This window comes from Bubalus bubalis, chromosome 7 (assembly GCF_019923935.1).
Source record: "Bubalus bubalis isolate 160015118507 breed Murrah chromosome 7, NDDB_SH_1, whole genome shotgun sequence".
Classification (NCBI taxonomy): domain Eukaryota; kingdom Metazoa; phylum Chordata; class Mammalia; order Artiodactyla; family Bovidae; genus Bubalus; species Bubalus bubalis.
Genome location: NC_059163.1, coordinates 15,359,662 through 15,370,718, shown reverse-complemented (window position 1 = coordinate 15,370,718; position 11,057 = coordinate 15,359,662). Strand labels below are relative to the sequence as shown.

The 11,057-nt window shown below is 41.0% G+C and overlaps 1 non-coding gene across 1 annotated transcript; it reads right to left on the bottom strand.

The window, feature by feature from the left end:
• Nucleotides 1-8,582: 8,582 nt before the first annotated feature.
• LOC112586337 lies at nt 8,583-8,686 on the bottom strand. Its single transcript, XR_003110797.2, has one exon. It is a non-coding gene; the product is annotated as a U6 spliceosomal RNA (small nuclear RNA).
• Between the last annotated feature and the right edge of the window lie 2,371 nt (nt 8,687-11,057).

Here is an 11,057-nt window from a genome sequence, read left to right as displayed (position 1 = left end):
TGGTGTGCTTTTAAGCTTGGAAGCATTTCATTTTAGATGAGGCTGTAACTGATTTCTACTTTATAGCAGGAAGCTTTGATTCTTGATAAAGATCTGCTTGTTGCTCATTATGCATCATTATCATAGGCTCTGAAGTCATGTTTGGGGAAAAGCAGTTCTCTTTCTGGGAACATTTTATTGGATAGTAGTTTGATCTTTTTTTTTTTTTTTAAAGCTGTGGGACTAGTATGGAAAAGACCCTGATGCTGGAAAAGATTGGGGGCAAGAGGATAGGGGGACGACAGAGGATGAGCTGGTTGGATGGCATCACCGAATCAATGGGCATGAGTTTGAGAAAACTCTAGAGATAGTGGAGGACAGAGGAGCCTGGCATGCTGCAGTCCCTGGGGTTGCAAAGAGTTGGACACGACTGAGCAACTGAACAGCAACAATGGGATAAATTCTAATTAAAAATACTTTTATTTACTAAAACTCAATTTGTTTTTCCTAATATCTAATTTTTTGTTTACTGATCAAAACAATTTCAAATCTGGTAATTATAAATGGAGAACAATCTCATGAACTTAGAAGGAACTTTCTTGTACCAGGGAATCCTCTCTGCCCAGTACTATGGGACCATAAAACGAGTAAGTTGGCTGAAACCATGCACAGCAATCTTCAATAGGAAGAACTGCAAGCATTCTGTGACTTTCTGTCAAAACATTAAAAAGTTTAACTGTTGGTTATGAATGTATAAGAAAATTGAAAAATAGTAAAACTAATATTTTTTTAGTGTATTGCGATTTAAAACATTAAACATATTGAGAATTTAAATGTTTGTAAAAAACATCACAAATCGTTTGAATAGTGCTTGCTTTCTTATTGCAGAACTTACAATATGGAATGACCAACTTTTCTATGCTTTGGCTTATTCTCATATTTTTTTGTAAGTTTGGATCAGCTTCCAAAATTTTATTCTTTGTGCTTTCAGTGTTGTCAGATATCTTTGAGAATTGCGTTAATGTAAAGTTTGTTTTGCTATTGTCTTTTCCCTTGGAACATCTCTATCCTTTTTATTACAACTGCTTTCTTCATTTACGTCAATAAGTTTGCCTTCGCTAAGTTTCCTTTCTGTCTGCATATATAATGTCAACATTCCCATGGCCCGTGCTTTCTTTATAACTCCATTTATGTTCGATTTTAATTTTATATCCAGCAATATTACTTTTTGTTTATTTGTTGTACTTTCATCTTTCTTCTTCCCTCATAGTTCAGTCAGTAAAGAATATGCCTGCAATGCAGGAGACCCAGGTTCGATTCCTGGGTCGGGAAGATCCTCTGGAGAAGGAAATGGCTACCCACTCCAGTATTCTTGCCTGGAGAATCCCATGGACAGAGGAGCCTGGCAGGCTACCATCCATGGGATCACAGGAGTCGGACACGACTTAGTGACTAAACCACCACCATCTTTCTTAGCCAATTTCCTCTTTCAAAGATGCGTTTTTGAAAGATGTCACAGGGGTTTATTACTAGGAGACAAGAGAGGACCACACAGCTGCATTTTTGCTGTATAAGTGTGAACTAAATTGCAGGTATGCAATGACCAATCACTGACAACCTTCAAAAGAAGTGACGTGATTGGCCACTGATCATGTGTACATCAATTACTTACACAGTGATTTGTGGGTTAAAAAGCAAGCAGTAAAGTTGGTACTCTATGTAATTATACTCAATTATTGTACCAGGGTGCTGGAGAAGACTCTTGAGACTCCCTTGGACTGCAAGGAGATTAAAGCAGTCAGTCCTAAAGGAAATCAACACTGAATATTCATTGAAAGGACTGTTGCTGAAGCCAAAGCTCCAATACTTTGGCCACCTGATGCAAAAAGCCAACTCATTGGAATGGATCCTGATTCTGGGAAAGATTGAAGGCAAAAGGAGAAGAAGGGTGGCAGAGGATGAGATTGTAAGATAGCCATCACTGACTCAATGGACATGAATTTGAGCAAACTCTGGGACATAGAGGAAGACAGAAGAGCATGCTACCATCCATGGGATCACAAAGAGTTGGACACAACTTGTGACTGAACAACAACAACAAACTCTACCGGGATAACAGAGTTTGAACCCATGTTGTTGGGTGATGGTGTTATTTAGCTATCCTGTGGTAACTGAATTTTGTGAGTATCAGAACCATGCAAAGACAAGACTAACTTGTCTTGTGTATAACTTGTGTGTTTTCTGTAGTGTAAGTTGAGGGATATCAAAGAAATGGCTCTCAACATATTGCCCGAGTGATAATTCTAGAACACTTATTTGACTGCAACATTCCACTGCTGAAGATCCTTGAGTGACTTTTTTGTACATGCGTGCATGCTAAGTTGCTTCAGTCATGTCTGACTCTTTGTGACCCTATGGACTTTAGCCTGCCAAGCTTCTCTGTCCATGGGATTTCCCAGATAAGAATACTGGAGTGGGTTGCCACTTCCTTCCCCAGGGATCTTCCCGATCCAGGGACTGAACCTGCATCTCCTGCTTTGGTAGGTGAGTTATTTACCACTAGTGCCATCTGGGACATTTTTGTACAAGATTATGAAAATGACCACAATCCTTCATCTTCCTTGTAGCCAGGCCCTTTACAGTATCACTTTTCAATTCCTCCCATTAAAATGTGAAATCTGTTTCCCCTCTCCTTGAATCTTGGGTGACCTTGTGACTTGCTTCGGCCAATAAGATGCAGCAATGTTCTGCTAGTAATTTGTACATTTCCTCTCACTCTCTTGAGATCCTCCTCTCTACTGTGTAAACACAGGGGCAAGCATAATCAGGAAAGGATTGTCCAACTAAATTTACATCAAAGTGCTCATACATAGAATTATGAGCTAAGTAAACACATTAAGTACCCTACATATGAATAAGTTCTGTTCTGAGAGCACATTCATTAGTTAGTCCAATTTGTGTGTAAGTCTAACAAAATTAGCTTAGGTACCCAAGTAGCACAATCGGCTATATAGTACTACATTGTAATAGGTTTATAATACTTTTCACATAAATAATACATAACAAGTGAATAAAAATAAAGAAAATGTTTTAATCTTACAGTACAGTACTTTGAAAATTACAGTAGTGCAGAACAACAGCTGGCATACAAGAACTGGCATCAAGTGAACAGGCAAGAAGCGTTACTGACTGGAGGAGGGAGAGGAGGTGGGAGATGGCAGAGCTGAAGGATCGTCAGCAATTAGAGACGGAGGGCAAGCTCCAGCCTCAAATACTTTCACTTTTGTTTCTCTGGTCACCTCTTGGCACTCCTTAGCAGTACCAGCTACATCACTGACGCTTGCTTCCGGACATCCTGGGCTTGAAATAAAGATACTGTACTACTGTGCTCTATATAGTACTGTGCGGTAAAGTACACAAAAGCAAAGCCACTCGTAGGGGATGCACACCTGTGCCAATGTATGCCAGACATGTGAACTAACCCACATGATTCGCATCTTGGAAAGTTTGCAGCTTGAAGGTTTGTATATAGGGGACTTGCTATATTTCTTTTTAAAGTCCTTAAGCTTTGGAGTAGTTCGTTACATACCGATACAGAGCTAAATATCCCTTTGCTTATAGGATCACTTCTAACTCCAAGGCCTCCCAGTCATGACTTGGACACCCCTAGCAAACAGAATTTCCCACCTGTAACAGTAACTTTCTCTACTTTTGTGTAATATGAGATGAAAATCAAAACAAAACAAAACAAAAAACTTGGCACAGATAATTATAGTTATCAAATCTTTGAATAGCACTGAGTATTTTTTTTAAAACATCTTTCCTTAACTTAAGCTTTGTGAACAAAAGAAACAAGAGAAAAATTTGTAAAACAAGCAACTCAGTCTTATATTCAAATAAGACTTGCTCAAGCAGAAAATGTATACTCCATTATTTAATTTATATTAACATTTTCTTGCCATATTTTAGGTGGGTTATATAATCCCCATATTAATATTAGGGTTAATGTGATTTAAAAATACATTCAAGACATTTTCACTACACAGAGCTGTGGCCTGACTTTGAGATGGTTCTTTGATTAAACTATAAAAATCAACCTAATCATATTCAAAATAATGTTCCTGGTCTAATTATGACAGTCTATACTACTGATAATGTAATTTATGTGGTCGTTCTATACAACTTATTGTAGGTACACCTTACTGAATAGCACTGTTTTTGAAAGTTATTTCTTTACAATAACTGAAATCTATTACCCTGCAGTTTCTATTCACTGGACCAAATTTTGCTTCTTAGGGATAAATAAAACAGTCTAAATCTCTCTTCCACATGGATGCTCTTCAAATATGTAAAGATAGCAATTGTGTGCCTCATGAGTCCTTGCCTCTTCATTCTATTTCTAATACTGACATGTAATTTTCTCCCAAGATTCTTGTCTTTTCCATTTCACCAAGTTATTCCTCCCCGTTGGTTAGAGTTTGTTTCAGAGTAGCAATTCCCCTAGTCACTTCCTTAATGATGCTATGTTGAGCAAAGTCTGAAAATTTTTGGATCACTGCTTTTCAGCTGATTCAAGTACAGCAATTTTATAAACTGTACTATGAAAGCAGCATCCTTTCTTTTTCTCCATCTCGTCTATGAGAGCAGAGACTCTAGAAATAATCCTGAAACTGTTTTGAGGACAGAAAAAAGTTATAAGAGGTAGCTTTTGTTCAGTTGCCAAGTCATGTCCGACTCTTTGCAACCCCATGGACACCTGTCCTGCTTCCCAGGTGGTGCTAGTGGTAAAGAACCCGCATGCCAATGCAGGTAGACATAAGATACACAGGTTCAGTCCCTGAGTTGGGAAGATTTCTAGGAAGAGGGCACAGCAACCCACTCCAGTGTTCTTGCTTAGAGAATCCCATGGACAGAGCCTGGCAGGCTATAGTCCATGAGGTCTCAAAGAGTCAGACATGACTGAAGTGACTTAGGACGCACATACTATCTCCCAGAGTTTGCTCAAATTCATGTCCATTGAGTCGGTGATGCTGTCTACCCATCTCATCCTTGGCCACCCTCTTCTTCTTTTGCATTCAATCTTTCCCAGCATCAGGGTCTTTTCCAATGAGTTGGCTCTTCACATCAGGTGGCCAAAGTATTTGAGCTTCAGCTTCAGCATCAGTCAGCAAATTTGGGAAACTCAGCAGTGGCCACAGGACTAGAAAAGGCTAGAGTTCAAGTATGAATAATTACATTTGTTAGGCACAAATTGAGACTATTCTAGAATTGTTTTTATCCAGAGTTCTTGTTTTTAGTTCAGCTCAGTTGTGTCCGACTCTTTGTGACCCCATGGACTGCAGCATGCCAGGCTTCCCTGTCCATCACCAACTCCTGGAGCTTGCTCAAACTCAAGTCCATCAAGTCAGTGATGCCATCCAACCATCTCATCCTCTGTCGTCCCCTTCTCTTCCTGCCTTCAATCTTTCCCAGCATCAGGGTCTTTTCCAATGAGTCAGTTTGCATCAGGTGGCCAAAGTATTGGAATTCTTGTTTTAGCTGGATTTTTATCCTTGGAGAAGGGCTTGTTTTACCTCACATCTTGCTTATGTTTATTTAATGTTGCTGTTTGAGCCTCTAAGGCCATTTGTTGTTGTTCAGTTGCTCAGTCATGTCTGACTCTTTGTGACCCCATTAACTGCAGCACCCCAGGAACTCAGGAACGAAAGAAAGCTGCCATTTAACAGCCATCAGACTTCAGCCATTCCCTAAGGTGAGCCCTGAGCATAGGGAGATCAGGATGTGAAAACATGCTACTGGCTTCAGATAGCGAGGTGGAATCTAGAAAAATGGTACAGATGAAAATATTTACAGGGCAGGAATATAGATGCAGATGTGCAGAACAGACTTGTGAACACAGCGGGGTAAGGGGAGGGTAGGACCAGTTGGGAGATTAGGATTAGATTAGATAGGGATGTACCCTATCATGTGTAAAACAGATAGCTAGTGGGAACCTGCAGGAGCTCAGCTCAGTGCTCTGTGATGACCTTGAGGGGTGGGATGGGGGTGAGGGGGAGGGAAGCCCAGGAGGGAGGGGATATATGAATAGATATAGCTGATTCACTTGGTCACTGTACTGCAGAAACTAACACAACATTGTAAAGCAATTATACTTCAATACGAGAAGAGAGAAGAGGAACAGAAGAAGGGTTACTTAATCATTGTTGCTATTTCCTTCTTGCTAAAAAGGCCATTTGAAGCCCTGAGGCTCTTCTCTTCTGGGAGAGGATGTTATATAGGCTCTGAAAGAAAATCTCCATTTGATGCACATTATTAAGTTTGAACCATGAACTTCCTGATGTTCAAGCTGGTTTTAGAAAAGGCAGAGGAACCAGAGATCAAATTGCCAACATCTGCTGGATCATGGAAAAAGCAAGAGAGTTCCAGAAAAGCATCTATTTCTGCTTTATTGACTATGCCAAAGACTTTGTGTGGATCACAATAAACTGTGGAAAATTCTGAAAGAGATGGGAATACCAGATCACCTGATCTGCCTCTTGAGAAATTTGTATGCAGGTCAAGAAGCAACAGTTAGAACTGGACATAGAACAACAGACCGGTTCCAAATAGGAAAAGGAGTACATCAAGGCTGTATATTGTCACCCTGTTTATTTAACTTCTATGCAGAGTACATCATGAGAAACGCTGGACTGGAAGAAGCACAAGCGGGAATCAAGATTGCCGGGAGAAATATCAATAACCTCAGATATGCAGATGACACCAGCCTTACGGCAGAAAGTGAAGAGGAACTCAAAAGCCTCTTGATGAAAGTGAAAGTGGAGAGTGAAAAAGTTGGCTTAAAGCTCAACATTCAGAAAACGAAGATCATGGCATCCGGTGCCATCACTTCATGGCAAATAGATGGGGAAACAGTGGAAACAGTGTCAGACTTGATTTTTCTGGGCTCCAAAATCACTACAGATGGTGACTGCAGCCATGAAATTAAAAGATGCTTACTTCTTGGAAGGAAAGTTATTGACCAACCTAGATAGCATATTCAAAAGCAGAGACATTACTTTGCCAACAAAGATTCGTCTAGTCAAGGCTCTGGTTTTTCCTGTGGTCATATATGGATGTGAGAGTTGGACTGTGAAGAAGGCTGAGCACCGAAGAATTGATGCTTTTGAAGTGTGGTGTTGGAGAAGACTCTTGAGAGTCCCTTGGACTGCAAGGAGATCCAACCAGTCCATTCTGAAGGAGATCAGCCCTGGGATTTCTTTGGAAGAACTGATGCTAAAGCTGAAACTCCAGTACTTTGGCCACCTCATGCGAAGAGTTGACTCTTTGGAAAAGACTCTGATGCTGGGAGGGATTGGGGGCAAGAGGAGAAGGGGACGACAGAGGATGAGATGGCTGGATGGCATCACTGACTCAATGGACGTGAGGCTGAGTGAACTCCGGGAGTTGGTGATGGACAGGGAGGCCTGGTGTGCTGCGATTCATGGGGTCGCAAAGAGTCGGACACGACTGAGCGACTAATCTGATCTGATCTGATTAAGTTTGAGTTCCCTTTAGCTCAGACAGTAAAGAATCTGCCTGCAATGCAGGTGACCTGGGTTCAATCTCCAGACTGGGAAGATCCCCCTGGAGAAGGAAATGGCTTCTCCTCTTGGAGAAGGTAACCCACTCCAGTATTCTTGCCTGGAGAATCCCATGGACAGAGGAGCCTGGTAGGTTACAGTCCATGGGGTTGCAAAGAGTAGGACATAACTGAGCGACTAACACAACGCTACTCAGTAAGTGAAAGGGAGGACAAACTATTAATGAGATATGTGGCTAAGAATGGATTGTAAGGAAATCCAGTTTTTCCCGTCATTAATCCCTGGTGGGAGGAAAGGAGGTTTTCTTCTTTTTGTTTATTCCATTATCTCTCTTTCTTGGAGAATCTTTGTGTTTTACTTATTTTGTCAAAATTTAGATGAAGGAATTTAAAGGATAGTACTCTTTTACTTCAAATACTTTGAGAATTTACTGAGTCATTTTTCTGGCCCAGTAGTAGATTCATTCCAGATGGAGCTTCAAAGAGTTTTTTTGGTTTTTTTTTTTGCTCAAGGTTTATATAATAATGAAACAAAAATTGCTAAGTCAGAAGATTCTGTTTAAAGCACGTTTTCTCTCTCGCTCTGTCTCTTTCTCTCTCTGACTCCTATCTCTCTCTGTTTTTAATGCTCTACAGATATTTAACATTGTTTCTGCTCCCTTTTTTGGATACCACCAAGTTTACACCACTTCCTTTTTAGGAAGGAAGAGATGACGAGTTCTGCCAGATGACTCTGAGTTCCCTTGCAAACAAGACTTCCATGGTAGTGAGAAATGGTGAACAGAAGGCAGATCAGAACCTCATGCCTATTTAATGATATACTGTAGATCCACTGCCCAAATTGCTTGAAGCCCTTTCTGATTTCATTCTTTCTTTAAAAAAATTTTTTTTACTGCAGTATAGTTGATTTACAATGTCGTGCTAATTTCTTCTGTACAGCAGTGTCTCAGATACACATGCTGTACAGTAGAACCTTGTTGTGTATCCATCCTATATGTAATAGTTTGCTAATCCCAAACTCCCCCCAAATATGAAATGCTTCACAAATTTTTGTGTCAGCCTTGTGCAGGAGCCATGCTAATCTTCTCCGTGTCATTCCAGTTTTAATTTATGAGCTGCCAAAAACGAGGATCCTTCCTGATTTGTTTTTATTCCACAGTCATGGACCAGTACTTATTTTCTTAGATGACTTACTCCTTTGCTCTGCCTTCAGATTCAAAAGATGAGTGTTTGAACTGTTAGGTAATTAGAATAGGAAAAAGGAGTCCAAAATGGCGGTGGCTAAAAGACAAAGAAGGGAAAAGCCCTAGAAAATAGGACCAAGGAAGGTCCGAGGACCGGAATGAGGACCGTAGGTAAAACAAACCACCCTCCTGGTTAGCCTGATTTCCATAGGTCAGGCTCAGCGGGAGGAGAAAAAAACATACAAAAGGAGAAGCCAAAATTGAGCCAGAGGCTTCTCTTCTTTTTGCGCCTTTTGGTTCGGCCTGCCCCTCACACTTCAGAGAAGGCAATGGCACCCCTCTCCAGTACTCTTGCCTGGAAAACCCCATGGACGGAGGAGCCTGGTGGGCTGCAGTCCATGCGGTCGCTAAGAGTCAGAGATGACTGAGCGACTTCACTTTCACTTTTCCCTTTCATGCATTGGAGAAGGAAATGGCAACCCACTCCAGTGTTCTTGCCTGGAGAATCCCAGGGACGGGGGAGCCTGGTGGGCTGCCGTCTATGGGGTCGCACAGAGTCGGACACGACTGAAGCGACTTAGCAGCAGCAGCAGCGGCCCTCACACCTGGAGGATGCATTTTCCTTTACTTTCTAAATAAAACCAAGCTATAACAGTAGTCCGTCCACTGCTTCAAATTCTTGCTGCAGTGAGACAGAACCGAGGAAATTACACACTCCTCGACAGAACTAACTGGGAAAGTCTGCTTTTTTACTGTTAAGTAAAATAGCTTTATTGAGCAATTATTTTTATATTTCACTGCATACTTTTTGACAACTGCTCTGCTGCTGCTAAGTCGCTTCAGTCGTGTTCAACTCTGTGCGACCCCATAGATGGCAGCCCACCAGGCTCCCCCGTCCCTGGGATTCTCCAGGCAAGAACACTGGAGTGGGCTGCCATTTCTTTCTCCAATGTATGAAAGGGAAAAGTGAAAGTGAAGTCGCTTACTCCTATCCAACTCTGCACGACCCCATGCACTGCAGCCCACCAGGCTCCTCCGTCCATGGGATTTTCCAGGCAAGAAGCAGCATCAATTTTTAACCATTTCCCTTTTTATAATTTAAATTTTTTTTCAGAAAAATACATATTCTCAGATTTTAACATGGCTTGAGTGTCCACAGCCACATTCATCCCCACCACCATTCTTTTCATCAGAAGAAACATTTGTTTCAATGAGCTATTCATGGAATTTATTTCCATTTCTAAATAATATGCTCACACTACTATTTCTTGAGGTTTTCTTCTCATTTTACATATTCCCAATTGCTTTCTACAAAGTCACTATCTTACACCTCCAACAGCTTCTCTAAACTTGAGCAATCTTCTAACATCTCCCAATATAGTTATATGATTCTTGTTTTAATTTAAATTTATTTTTAATTGGAGGGTAATTGCTTTACAATATTGTGTTGGTTTCTTGATCCTTTTAGTCAAATTAATATTCAGAGTTTACATTATTATGAGCGTGTAAGCATTATTCACAAATGAGCCTGTGGTACGTTATGTCCTTTTCTGTACAGTCACCCCGCCACAAGAGTTAATAATTGCCTTTTAAAGAAAGCGAATTCTTAAAAAAAAAAAAAGAAGTATAATTGATATTCTTTATTTATCCATTCACCCTTTATTCATTCATAACTTGAGAGCAGGGTAAATCTCCTCTTAAGTTATACATATATATCAGTTAAGTAATTTGCTTTTCTTTCTGCCTACCCATCCCCCACCCCCATCCCCACCCCTTCCTCTTTCTGCGAACAGCTGTCCCCTGGAGCTTTCTGACCTTCTGTTCTAATGGAGATTGCTTGCTGTCTAGGGACTTCGCAGGTGGCACAGTGGTAAAGAATCTGCCTGCCAATGCAGGAGACACAGGAGATGCAGGTTTGATCCAGGAAGATCCCTTGGAGTAGGAAATGGCAAACTGCTTTAGTGTTCTTGCCTAGAAAATTCCATGGTCAGAGGAGTCTAGTGGGCTAGAGTCCATGGGGTCAGTCGCAGAGTCAGATATGACTGAGCATGCATGCATCACCATCATCGGGTCTAACACACAGCTCCTGTCCTGGAATTTTCTTTGCCTTCCTGTGTTGGAGTTTCTATTTTCTAGATGGTATGTCTCTTTCGGTTCACCTTCCATTGTGTGAAGAACCTCTTCTAGTAGCTTTCCAAGAAAGGACATATGATTGGTAAAGGTTTTGAAAGTTTGCGTGTGTGTGCTCAGTCATGTCCAACTCTTTGCAACCCCATGGACTGTAGCCTGGCTCCTCTGTCTAAGGAATTTTCCAG